General features: G+C 44.7%; 1 non-coding gene across 1 annotated transcript; it reads left to right on the forward strand.

Annotated features, from left to right (window-relative positions):
• The first annotated feature begins 10,150 nt into the window (after positions 1-10,150).
• On the forward strand, positions 10,151-10,232 carry trnas-uga (transfer RNA serine (anticodon UGA)). Its single transcript has one exon. It is a non-coding gene; the product is annotated as a tRNA-Ser (tRNA).
• Positions 10,233-13,488: the final 3,256 nt, after the last annotated feature.

A 13,488-nucleotide genomic window follows, 5' to 3' on the forward strand; every position in this document is an offset into this window, starting at 1 on the left:
TTCACCCCAGGCCACCATAGATAACTGCGTGCTATGATCTTCATTCGGGAAATTCCTGGATGGGCACTGTGTAGTTCAATTAAAAGTGGTTCCCTTCCCTTTGGAGGAACTATCACTCGTGCTCCCCACAATAAGATGCCACCTTGGCTGGTTATTTCATGTCTTCTGTTGAAGTACAGTTTCATTTCATCAGATACGAGCTCCTGTGACTAACCATGTAGCACTTGTTCTCGTATTTGAGATAAGACTGGGTCCTGACTTGTCCAGTCTCTGATCTGTCGAGCACATACCGGCGAGGAATCTAAGAAATTTAACAGTAAAACAAGTTCCTGTGAGACTAGGACGTGCTCATCATTTTCTGGTAAAGGCAAACGACTAAGGGCATCGGCATTTGCGATTTGATTGCTGGGCCTATATATGAAAGTGTATTCGTATGCTGCCAGAATTAAAGCCCATCGTTGTATGAGGCTAAGGGTGGTGTGGTAACTATGGTTATATTTGATGTGCAGTATACCTTTAAGGAGCATGTATAATGGAAGATCACATGATCTTGTATAACCAATGGTAGAGTAGTGTGGGCTGACTCTGTCGTCAGTTGGAAGTCTGTAGTCTGCAAGTGAGCAGCAGAAGTAAATAGGTAGAGTTTGGTGTAGAAGCACACATGTAGCTGTTGAGTATTATATAAATAAACAGTATGTGGTTCATCTAAGAAGTGTCTGCAGGACCAATCTATCTAAAATACCGACTCGGTCACCCAGCAACAACGTGCAGGTGTGATTCACAAGTCACAACAAATTGGTGACGAAAATCACAATAAATTGGTGACAAGGATCAAGCCAGGATAAAACTGGGAGAAAACGTAGAGAAAACACTAAGGCCATGAGGACAAAGCGACGATCAAACGTGAACACAGAACAAACAATGTCGAGAGTAAATTCACCGAGGAAATCAAAAGAATCGAAACCGGGCTGTACCTCGCACAGTCGGAATGAGTAGGGGTTTTCGTTCAAATCGTCGCAGCAAGACCCTCAAAGCTTGGCACAATTCGGGAGAATTGATCCATTCAATACAGCCACGGATGATCGGACTCATTATATTGAACGCCTTGCGTTCTATTCTCAAGCATCGAGGTTATGGGGGAAGAGAAGAGGCTGGCGATCCTCTTGCCGACATATGGGAATGAAGCCTATGGCTTAATTCGAAGTTTGACGGCACCCAGTGCCCCAGATTCGAAGAACTTTGATGAATTGGTGGGCCTCGCGAAGGGTCATTATCGGCCAAAACCCCTCAGTAACGATGCAACATTTCAAGTTTAATTCAAGGAATAGAGCCCCGCAGAGGGACAATAGCTTGTTATATGGCCAGTTTGAAACAGTTAACATAATATTGCGAGTTTGTTGACAGGTCGTTTAGCGTGCGGTGTGAATGAGGGCACGATTCAGAAGAGATTACTCTCTGAAACAAATTTGGATTTTAAGAAGACGCTGGAAATAGCGCTGGCCATGGAAAGCGCAGTAAGGGATTCAAAAGCCATACAGGGAGCGCAAAATGGCGCCACCCTCCACATTGGGACGGAAGCTCCAGCTGAAAAGGGCGTGAAAATGCAAGGAAAACGCACGAAAATACAAGGCTCTGCGGGGAAGCAGGAAACAGTCACCGCTAACAGAAAAACTTTAAAAATCGACCCAGCAGCGAAAATATGGAATTATGGCAACAGAGGTGGAAACAAACAGATTAGTAACAATTGGCAGTTTAAAAAAATCGAATGTTTTGCTTGTCATCGAAATGGACACATGTTGGAGACAGTGCAAGGAAAGAATCAGGCAGGTATTCAGGCAAAAGATAAAACCTCAAGAAATTTACAGTGTAGAAGAGCCTGAAGCAACAAATTAAGATGTTTATTCATTATTTAATTTGAAGGTAGGGAAGAAGGAACCAATTTATGTAACAGTAAAAGTGAATGGCAGACCTATTCGTATGGAATTGGACACAGGAGCTTCCACTGCAGTGACTGGTGAGCATACCTCCTGGTAGCTGAAGAATGGAGAACCTGACCTAAATTTAAAACAAACTGATGCCAAATTAAGAACATACACAGGAGAAGATATTCAAGTCAGAGGCTTAAGTAGAATTACTGTCCATTACGGACGCTAATCAGCAAAGCTACCTGAGTTGGTATCGAGAGGCAGAGAACCAAGCCTACTGGGACCAAACTGGCTGAGGGAAATCAACCTTGATTTGTCACAGGGATTCCAAAAGGAAGCTGAAAACATTCACGTTCCAGAAAAGGAGCGTGTAAAGACCCAGCAACCTCAAGAAATGGGTTGGACAGCAAAAAGAACGAGGAGAGACCATCCTGAGGGACAGAGTCCGGGTCGAGGTGAGCAACCTCCAAAAGAAAAGTGAAAACCCACTGAAAGGCCTTCACACACGACCAATTTCCCTCCTGTCTACGTTTGGACCTCTGGAAAAGTATGAAGAGAAACAGGAAGAGTTCTGCACTTCTCCAAGTAAAATGAAGGATGAGTTGGCAGAGAAGACATGACAATGCTCAGTTTTCCAGGAGGCAGTACGCTAACGCCAACAGAGACGGAAGAGCTGCAGAAGCAGCTGCCTGAAGCTAAAGAGGCTTTGGAGACAAAAGCTGCAGAATTTACCACGAAGCAGGCAAATGATGAAATTCTGGGAAACTAAACCACTGAGGTCCCTCAAGAAGAGCTTGCATCTGAGAGTAGTGAAGCCAATTTGGAAGTTGAAAAGAAGGCTGAAAATAAAGTCAGTGTTAGAAAGAAAAAGGCCCATTGAAAGAAGACACAGAAATGCAAATAATACCGTTGATCCTGATAGTGTACAAGTATACTTTTGTATGTCCTGTACATAAAAAGCAGGACAAATCCAACCTGGCCAATTACCGCCCCATCAGTCTACTCTCGGTCATCAGTAAAATGATGGAAGGGGTCATCAACAGTGCTATCAAGTGGCACTTGCTTAGCAATAACCTGCTCACTGAAACTTAGTTTGGGTTCCGCCAGGGACACTCAGCTCCTGACCTCATTACAGCCTTGGTTCAAACATGGACAAAAGAGCTGAACTCCAGAGGTGAGGTGAGAGTAACTGCCCTTGACATCAAGGCAGCATTTGACCAAGTGTGGCATTAAGGAGCCCTGGAGTCCATGGGAATCAGGGAAAAAACTCTCACTAGTTGGAGTCATACCTAGCACAAAGGAAGATGGTTTTTAATTGTTGAAGATCAATCATCTCAGCTCCAGGACATCACTGCAGGAGTTCCTCAGGGTAGTGTCCTCGGCTCAACCATCTTCAGCTGCTTCATCAATGACCTTCCTTCCATCATAAGGTCTGAAGTGGTGTCAGTTATTCTGGAATTTTGTACAATGTTCAGCAGCATTCGCGACTCCTCAGATAGTGAAGCAGTCCATGCCCAAATGCAGCAAGACCTGGACAATATCCAGGCTAGGGCTGACAAGTGGCAAGTAACATTCACGCCACACAAGTGCCAGGCAATGACCATCTCCAACAAGAGAGAATCCTACTATTGCCCCTTGATGTTCAATGGCATTACCATCACTGAATCCCCCACTATCAACATCCTGGGGGTTACCATTGACCAGAAACTGAACTGGGCTAGCCATATAAATACTGTGGCTACAAGAGCAGGTCAGAGGTTTGGAATCCTGCGGTGACTAACTCACCTCCTCGAAGTCTATCCGCCATCTACAAGGTACAAGTCAGGAATGTGATGGAATACTCCCCACTTGCCTGGATGAGTGCAGCTCCCACAACACTGAAGAAGCTGGACACCATCCAGGACAAAGCAGCCCATTTGATTGGCACCCCTTCTACAAACATTCACTCCCTCCACCACCGACGCACAGTAGCAGCAGTGTGTACCATCTACAAGATGCACTGCAGGAATTCACCAAGGTTCCTTAGACAGCACCTTCCAAACCCATGACCACTACCACCAAGAAGGACAAGGGAAGCAGATAGATGGGAACACCACCACCTGGAAGTTCCCCTCCAAGCCACACATCACCCTGACTTGGAAATATATCACCGTTCCTTCACTGTCGCTGGGTCAAAATCCTGTAACTCCCTCCCTAACAGCACTGTGGGTGTACCCACACCACATGGACTGCAGCGGTTCAAGAAGGCAGCTCACCACCACCTTCTCAAGGGCAACTAGGGATGGGCAATAAATGGCGGCCCAGCCAGCGAAGCCCACATCCCATGAATGAATTAAATAAAAACCATAGGTCTGGAAGTCAAATTGCAAACGCTGATGCACTGAGTCATTTGCCCTTAAAAGAAAAAGATGAGGATGTCCCAGTTCCACAGGAACTAGTTTTGTTGTTAAATTTCTTAGATTCATCACCGGTATGTGCTAGACAGGTCAGAGACTGGACAGGTCGAGACCCAGTCTTATCCAAAGTACGAGAACAAGTGCTTTACGATTGGCCACAAGAGCCTGTATTTGCTGAAATGAAACTATACTTAACAGAAGACATGAAATAACCAGCCAGGATGATATCTTATTGTGGGGAGCACAAGTGATTGTTCCCTCAAAGGGATGAAAACCATTGTTAATTGGACTACACAGTGCACATCCAGGAATTTCCCGAATGAAGACCATAGCACGCAGCTATCTAGGGTGGCCTGGGATGGATGGCGATATAGAGAGCTTAGTGAAGAATTGTGTACAGTGTCAGCAATTGCAACAGTTACCCTCAACAGCTCCATTACACCCTTGGGAGTGGCCAGGAAGACCATGGGTACGATTACACATTGACTATGTGGGACCTTTCTTGGGAACAATGTTTCTGCTCATTGTTGGTACCCAGTCAAAATGGAAGGACAGATATGAGGTGAAATCACCAATGTCGACTGCTACAATTGAGAAGCTATGTCAAAGTTTTGCCATCAATGGACTACCAGAAGTGGTTGTACCTGATAATGGCACGGCATTTATAAGTGCTGAGTTTCAGCAGTTTATCAGCCTCAACAGCACCACTCACGTGAACACTTCACCGTACCACCTTCTTCAAATGGACTGGCTGAAAGAGCAGTTCAATTGTTCAAGTCAGGCATGAAAAAGTTAAATGGAGATTCCTTAGCAACCAGGCTAGCACACTTTCTTTTTCATTATAGGGCCACCCCTCACACGCCAACATGTGTCACACCTGCGGAATTATTAATGAAACATCATCCTAGGACGAGATTGAGCTTAATAATGCCGAACTTAGGGGGGATGGTGGAAAGGAGTCAAGGAAGTTAGAAAGCTGGACACAGCTGGCAAAATCGTGAGAGGAAGTTTACCATGGGAGAGACAGTACATGTGAAACACTTTGGAGAGGGACCAAAGTGGTTACCGGGTGAAATAAGTGCAGTGACTTGACCTCTCTCTTACCACGTGAAGGTGGAAGGTCAAGACATACGGAGACATGTGGATCATTTGAGGAAGAGAGAGACAAATCATCAAGAAATGATTCCACCAGTGTTCATGACTGGGTCAACGTTTCCTGTTGAGAGAACTCAACTGAGTACAGGTGTGTCTGAAGTGTCTTTTGTACCTGCAAGAGTTGAGGAAACAGATTTGCATGTACCCGCCGAAGAACTTAATGTTCAGACAACTCCAGAGAAGGAGGTTCCTAATAAAGCATCTGAAGTTGTAGAGCCGAGATGTTCTACACACACAAGGAAACCCCCAGAAAGACTGAATTTGTACATTACTTATCTGTGTAAATACTTTGCTAATTTGAAAAGATTTGTAATTGTAAATGCGAAATGTATGTTCAGAGTAAAGGGGGAGGGATGTGGTAACTATGGTTATATTTGATGTGCAGCATACCTTTAGGAAGGATGTATAATGGAAGATCACATGATCTTGTATAACCAATGGTAGAGTAGAGCGAGCTTACTCTGTGGTCAGCTGGAAGTCTGTAGTCTGCAAGTGAGCAGCGGAAGTATGTAGATAGAGTTTGGTGTAGAAGCACACATGTGTAGCTGCTGAGTATCATGTAAATAAACAGTATGTGGTTCACCTAACAAGTGTCTGCAGGACTACTCTATCTAAAATACCAACTCGGCCACCCAGCAACAGTGTGCAGGTGTGATTCACAAGTTACAACAAATTGGTGTAGAAAATCATAATAAGTGGTATAGCCTTGTCCTCACTAAACAATCCTAGCAATGGTTTGTGGTCTGAAACAATTGTAAAATGGTGGCCCGTATACGCACTGGTGAAATTTCTTGACACCAAAGATGATGGACAGGACTTCTTCCTCTATCTGTGAGTATTCCTTTTCCACTATGGTGAGCATTTTTGATATGTAGCCTATTGGCCGTTTTGTGCTGTTATCCATCCAGTGAGAGAGCACTGCTCCCACTCCCTAGGGAGATGCAATTCTTTTGTTTGATCATAATGCACTAATAGATTGGACGAGTGCAACAATCGCTTCACCTTTATGAAAGCTTCTTTCTGGGGCGCCTCCCAAGACCAACATTGGTTCTTTTTGAGTAAAGAATGCAGGGGGGCCAACACTAGACAAATTGGGTAATAACCGCCCATAGTTGATCATTCCTAGGGATGATTTGAGCTCTGAGGTGTTCTTTGGTGCAGGTACCTCTCTTATGGCTCTCACTTTCTGCTCAACTGGGTGGAGGCCCTGTGAATCTATCCATGGACACAAGTATATTACCTCCCTTGCTTGGAACGTGCAATTTTCTTTTTTTAAATGCACTCCAGCTTGCACAAAACATTTTAAGCCTTTTAAGACTTAAGTTTGCCAAATGTTTTTTTTCAGTGAATCCTGTCACCAAAACATAGTCTAAATAGGCAACAACCTGGGGCAGTCCCTACAGTAAGCTTTCCATTGTTCTTTGAAATATGGCACAAGCTGAGGAGACACCAAATCATGTATATTGACACAACCCTTTGAGGGTATTAATTGTGACAAATTCCCAGGAGGCATTATCCAACTCGAGTTGTTGATAAGCATGATTCATGTCAGGCTTTGTGCACGTTGTCCCTCCTGCCAACTTGGCATACAGCTCTTCGGTTTTTGGAATGGGGTGCCAGTCTAGCTTAGCTACTTTATTAACCGTCAATTTGCAGAGTCCACAAATTGGGATGCTTTGGTAGGGTTTAAGGACGGGCACTATGGGTGCTGCCCATTCTGAGAACTGAACAGGTTGTATAACGCCCAGTTTCACTAGTCTGTTCAGCTCAATGTTGACTTTTTCTCGCAGTGTGTATGGCACCGGTCTCACCTTCATGAAGCGAGGGGTTGCTTCCAGATCCACATGAATCTTGGCCTGCAGGCCCTGGATTTTCCCCAGTTCGTCCTTGGAGATGGTGGCATCATTTCTAAGTAGCTCTGGTAGCCCACTTGCTCTCAATTGGAAAATTTCAGCCCATTCTAACTTAATTTCTTTTAACCAATTTCACCCCAGGAGGCCTGCTACCACCATCAAGGGCAGCTTTGTCAATTGGCTTCCATAATGGACAGTTATTCTGTTTCTGCCTTTTACTTGAATGTCTTCACCCGTATATGTTTTTAGTTTGGCAGCTGTTTCTTCTAAACTTAATTGATGTTCACCATTATTCAAATATCTGCAGGTATGTTCCCCAGTTACTGTAGCGGAAGCTCCCGTGTCCACTTCCATTCTAACAGGTCTGCTATTTACATTCACTGTGACAAATATTGGTTCTGTCTTTCCAACTTTCAGATTAAACAATGAGTAAATGTCTGAATTTGTTGTTTCAGGCTCTTCTACATTGTAGATTTCATTGGGCTTCTTCTTTTGTTTATGAGCCTGCTTGAATCTTTCCTTGCACTGTCTCATCATATGTCCGTTTCTATGAAACAGTAGCATTCGATTTTTTTAAACTGCCAATCACAAGAAAACTGATTGTTTCCACCTCTATTAAAATTATTCTTCGATTTTGCTGCTAAGTTATTTTTCTGTTTCTCACTTCTTGGTAGAGTCTCGCTTTTTCGCGCCTCTTTGCCTGAGGTTCCCCGCCCGATGTGGAGGATGGCATCATTTTGCGCACCCTGTATTGCTTTTGAATCCCATACTGCACTTTCTACGGCTGGCGCTATCTCTAGCGCTGAAATCCAGACTCCCTTTGGACAATAATCTTTTCTGAATTGTGTCCTCTTTCTCACCACACACTAAATGGTCTCTGAGCATGTCACTTGGAGTCGTACTGAACTCACAATTTTCCATTATCTGCTTCAAATTTGCCACGCAGCATGCAATTGTCTCACTCGGGCTCTATTTTGCAAATTAAACCTGAATCTCTGCATCATGACTGAGGGCTTGGGCTGAAAATGACCCTTCACAAGGTCCACCAATTCATCAAAATTCTTTGAATCTGGGGCACTGGGTGCCGTCAAACTTCGAATCAAGCTGTGGGTTTTGCTCCCACAAGCACTGAAGAGGATTGTTTGCCTCTTCTCTTCCTCCGTAATCTCGTTCGCTTGAAAAAAGAATGTGAGGCATTCTATGTATTGAGACCAATCATCTGTGGGAGGTTTAAAAGGATCAATTCCCCCAAATTGTGGCATTTTGAGGGGGGATAACTTCTCCAATTCTAACAGAGCTTGCTACTTACAATCACTGGGTGAGGTGCAGTGCGGATTTCTTTTTAACTTGATTTCTTCTGTTCAATCCTGTTTTATCCTTATCGCCAGTTTGTTGTAGGGTGGCTGAGTTGCACTATTAGAGATAGAGTTGATATGCAAACACTTCTTGGGTGGAAACATTAAGTTTATTTACAATATACTCAGCAGCAACTACATGTGTGATTTCAACTCCAACTCTGACTCTACACTGACTGCTGTGGTAGTCTACACTACTCTCATATTGGTTACTACAGATCATGTGATCTTTCTTAACAAATATTATTCTTATAGGTACATTGCACACTAACTAAAACTATACTTACTACATGAATATACTTAAGGACCCAGCCTCTATAGCCCTCTGCAGTAAACTATTCCACAGATTCACTACTCTCTGAGAGAAGAAATTCCTCCTTAAACGGGTAAACCCTTACTCTGAGATTATGCCCTCTGGTCCTAGACTTTCCCACAAAGGAAAACAACCTTTCAGCATCTACCCTTCTTGTATGTTTCAATAAGGTTGCCTCTCATTCTTCTAAACTCCAATGAGTACAGACCCAACCTACCCAACCTCTCCTCATAAGAAAATCCCTCCATACCCGGGATCAACCTAGTGAACCTTCTCTGGACTGCCTCCAATGCCAGTATTTCTTTCCTTAGATAAGGGGGCCAAAACTGTTCATGGTATTCTAGGTGTGGTCTAACCAGTGCCTCGTATAGTTTTAGTAAGACTTCCCTATTTTTATACTCCACTCCCTTTGAAATAAAGGCCAACATTCCATTTGCCTTCTCTATTACCTATTGAATTTATTTGCTAGCTTTTTGGGATTCATGCACGAGGACCCCCAAATCCCTCTGTGCTGCAGCTTTCTGCAGTCTTTCTCCATTTAAATAATATTCAGCTCCTCTTTTCTTCCTGCCAAAGTGCAAAACCTCACATTTTCCCACATTATATTCCATCTGCCAAGTTCTTGCCAATCACTTAACCTGTCTATATCCCTCTGTAGACTCTTTGGCAGGGAATTTCTGGCCCTGTTGTGGTTGGGACCCGCCGCGGGTAAGGAGGCATCCCAGCCAGGAGTCCATTGAGTTGCAGTGGGACCAGAAGATCGCGGCAACGGGCAGGTGCAGAAAATCCCGCCATTTGTGTCATCCTCGCCGCTTACCTTCCCACCTACTTTAGTATCATCCACAAACTTGGTGATAGTACATTCGCCATCACCTACAAGGCACAAGTCAGGACTGTAATGGAATACTCTCCGCTTGGGTGAGTGCAGCTCCCATAACACTCAAGAACCTCAACGCCATCCAGGACAGCACAGCCCGCTTGATTGAATGTTTAAGATGGTGGATGGGGTGCCACTCCCTTCAGCATCAACGCACAGGGGCAGCGGTGTGTACGATCTGCGAGATGCACTGCGGGCAACTCAGAATTAGCTCAAATGGTAGAGCGCTTGCTTTGCATGCGAGAGGTAGTGGGATCGACGCCCACATTTAGGCCTGCATTCGTGGCCAAGTGGCTAAGGCGATGGATTTGAAATCCACTGGGGTTTCCCTGCACAGGTTCGAATCCTGCCGACTGCAGTGCTCACTGCTCCCTCCTTGGTGGCTGGGATTGTGGCCCAATCATAGCATGCTTGACTCCAGATCAGAACATCCAGATCAGCGCATTCAGATCACCAAGTCTCCTTCAACAACACCTTCCAAAACTGTGATCTCTACCACCTGGAAAGACAAGGGCAGCAGATGCATAGGAACACCACCAACACCTCCAAGCCACACACCATCCTGACTTGGAAATATATCGCCGTTCATTCACTGTCGCTGCGTCAAAATCCTGGAACACCCTTCCTAACAGCACAATGGATGTACCTACACCACATGGACTGCAGCGGTTCAAGAAGGTGGCTCACCACCACCTTCTCAAGGGCAATAAAGGATGGGAAATAAATGCTGGCCTAGCCAATGATGCCCACATCAAGGTGGGGTGGTGATAGTTGGGAACACCACCACCTTCCTGCCACTGCCCTGATTAAGTCCATGGCAACTGATGTCATCTTAAAGGCTTCACCCTGCCACCACTGGTACTCACACAGCAACAGCTAGAGTACCCTCTATGTGGGAAAACTCACAAACAAGTTGGTGTTGCTTGTGGCCTCCTGGAGTGATGTTCAAAGCCATCAGAGCCTGATTGATGGAACCGATATTGGGAGGTGGGATTCCCAGTGAGAGCCAACCCCATGCCCTTGCTGCTGCTCCCCTTCCACAACCCCCATGCCCCACCCAACTCACAATCACTCACCTGTGTCCTGTGTCTCTTGGCAAGGGGTTGGTGTAGTACCAGCAGTAGCCATTGCCTCCCTGGTAGCGCTGCTGAGCAAAAGAATGCTGTCAGCCTCTGATTGGCTGGCAGATCACAGTGGGTGAGACTTGCAGCCCTGGGTCCTTGATCCTGGGGAAGGCCTGTTGCTGCCCATTTGAGTGCCTGAGTGCGCTCTATCAATGGGCCTTCCCTAGAAGGGGCAACACTGGGCTTTCACCAGGTCTCCAGCAGGCAGGTAAGACCCCCATTGCCTCCATTCAATATCGCTCATGGAGTGGAACTTGAGCCCATAATGGCTGACCAAATGTTTTTGGTGGTGGTGTGTTACACTTCACTCATGGAGCCCAAGTTGCTATGGCAACATACACTTTTACATGCATGTTGTAGTCTGGAGCTATGGACAGTGATGGCAAAGGCTCCGACTTTCTTTCCATCTCACTTGGCTGACCAGGAATCTCTCCTACTCTTACCACCTGCCACTGGTGTGCATCGTAAGGATTTACAGGTTGGCTGCGTTATGAACACACCTTCCCTACCTGTCAAGTCCTGGGGTGGGACTCGAACCAGAAACCTGAAGCCCAGGGGCAGGGGTGCTACCCACTGCACCACAAGCCCACCTCATAGTGCCCTGTGCACTGCAGCACAGGAGACAAAGAGATCAGATAATTCTATGTTCAGCGATAGACCAAAAAGTTTTGCTATCCTCTTAACATATGTTCCGGACGTTGGAATTCCCTAACTGGATCATCAAATCTGTGAAATCAACACTTTATTATTTTTTAAGTTCCCCATCTTGTGATGTAATTGGTGCTGTTACATTTGAGAATACTCTCACTTTTTTTAAAGTCTGGTTTAGTCTCGTGGTTTAGCGGTAAAAGCAATCACTATCCCCTATTAAATCTGAACTAAGCTGACTACTGGCTTTGCTGCAATTGCATTCTCTGACCTAATCCTATAAGCTGAGTGTCAGCTCACTTGAATATCTGAACAGATGCAAGCTTTCTCATTCCAATTTCAAAAATAGCATGGTTGCTGCTTCTGTCGATTTACTCAGAGTTTGTTTTTCTCAGCAATGTGAGATTGCGGGTAAGCAGGGGAACAACTCCATGGTCTGCGTAGCCAACTCCAAAATCCATCAGAATTGCGCGGTGCCGGAGATAATGATATCGTTCATCCTGAAGCAAAATCATAGGATGGTTACAGCACACAAAGAAGCCATTTGGTCCATCATGCTGCTGTCAGCTCTCTGCAAGAGCAACACAGCGAGTCCCATTCCGCTGCCTCTCCCTCCAGCCCTGCAAATTGTTTCTCTTCAGATAATTATCCAGTTTCCTTTCGAATGCTTTGATTGAATCTGCCTGCACCACATTCTCAGACAGCGCAGATCCTAACCACTCGCTGCGTGTAAACGTTTTTCCTCATGTCGCCATTGCTTCTTGTAGAGTAAAGGGTTAATGGTTATGTTAATTAGACAATGATGTTAATGATGATGTAAGCATGACGTCAGGGGCAGATGACCAAGGTAGCAAGACACAGATCAGTCTGTGTCCAGAGAACAACCATGAGGTCTTGGCTATAAATAAAGTAGATAAATAATCTTAAGAAAAACTAAATACTGACCATTGTTATGACGTGGCAGATGACATCTGTCAGGTGGATTAAATCCACGAGGGAAACTCGATCACACGGTCACAACTGTTTTGCAATTTGCATTTTATTTTGAGATGTGCCCTGCCTTCAATAGTAATAAGTCCATCAAGACGCTAGAGATTTTTACAAATCTAAATTAAACATTTATTAACAAAAGAAAAGATTTCAAGCACATAGATAGGTCTAAAAATTACTACTATAATAACTCCTAAAACTCCTAATTAATCTGGCTCCCAGTTACACCTTCAGTAAGACAACGGCTTAAAAAAATATTTAAACAGACCCAGGCAAAGCAACATGATGCTCTGGACAGTGGAATTCGAAGTGAGTTTTCTCAGCTTTGGTTCCTGTAGACAGCAACTTGATGCCCAGAGGTTGGAGGCTTTTCACACTTGTTAGATCTTAGAATTCCTTCTCCTCTTACACATAGCCTCATCTCCTTTATACATTTTTCTCCCTTTTTAATGCAATTTCCATTGTTCCGGTATGTCTTTGGAACTTTACCTTTCACATAATATAAATCTTTCATAGTGCTCATATTATCAGTAACCTTTGGGAAAAATAAACACACTGTGGCAACCAGAACTGCACACAGAACTCCAGCTGTGGCCGAACTAACGCTTTATACAGCTCCATCACAACCTTCCTGCTCTTGTATTCAATGCCTCGACTAATAAAGGCAAGTATCCCTATCTACTCTGTCCTGACCCCCTCATGATTTTGAATACCTCAATCAAACCTCCTCTCAACCTTCTGCTTCATGGAGAACAGTCCCAATTTCTCCAACCTATTATCATAACTGAAGATCTGCTTTCCCGGAACAGCCAGCCTCTCCAATCATTCCACATCACTGAAGACCTCCATCCC

This window comes from Cetorhinus maximus, chromosome 22 (assembly GCF_964194155.1).
Source record: "Cetorhinus maximus chromosome 22, sCetMax3.hap1.1, whole genome shotgun sequence".
NCBI lineage: Eukaryota > Metazoa > Chordata > Chondrichthyes > Lamniformes > Cetorhinidae > Cetorhinus > Cetorhinus maximus.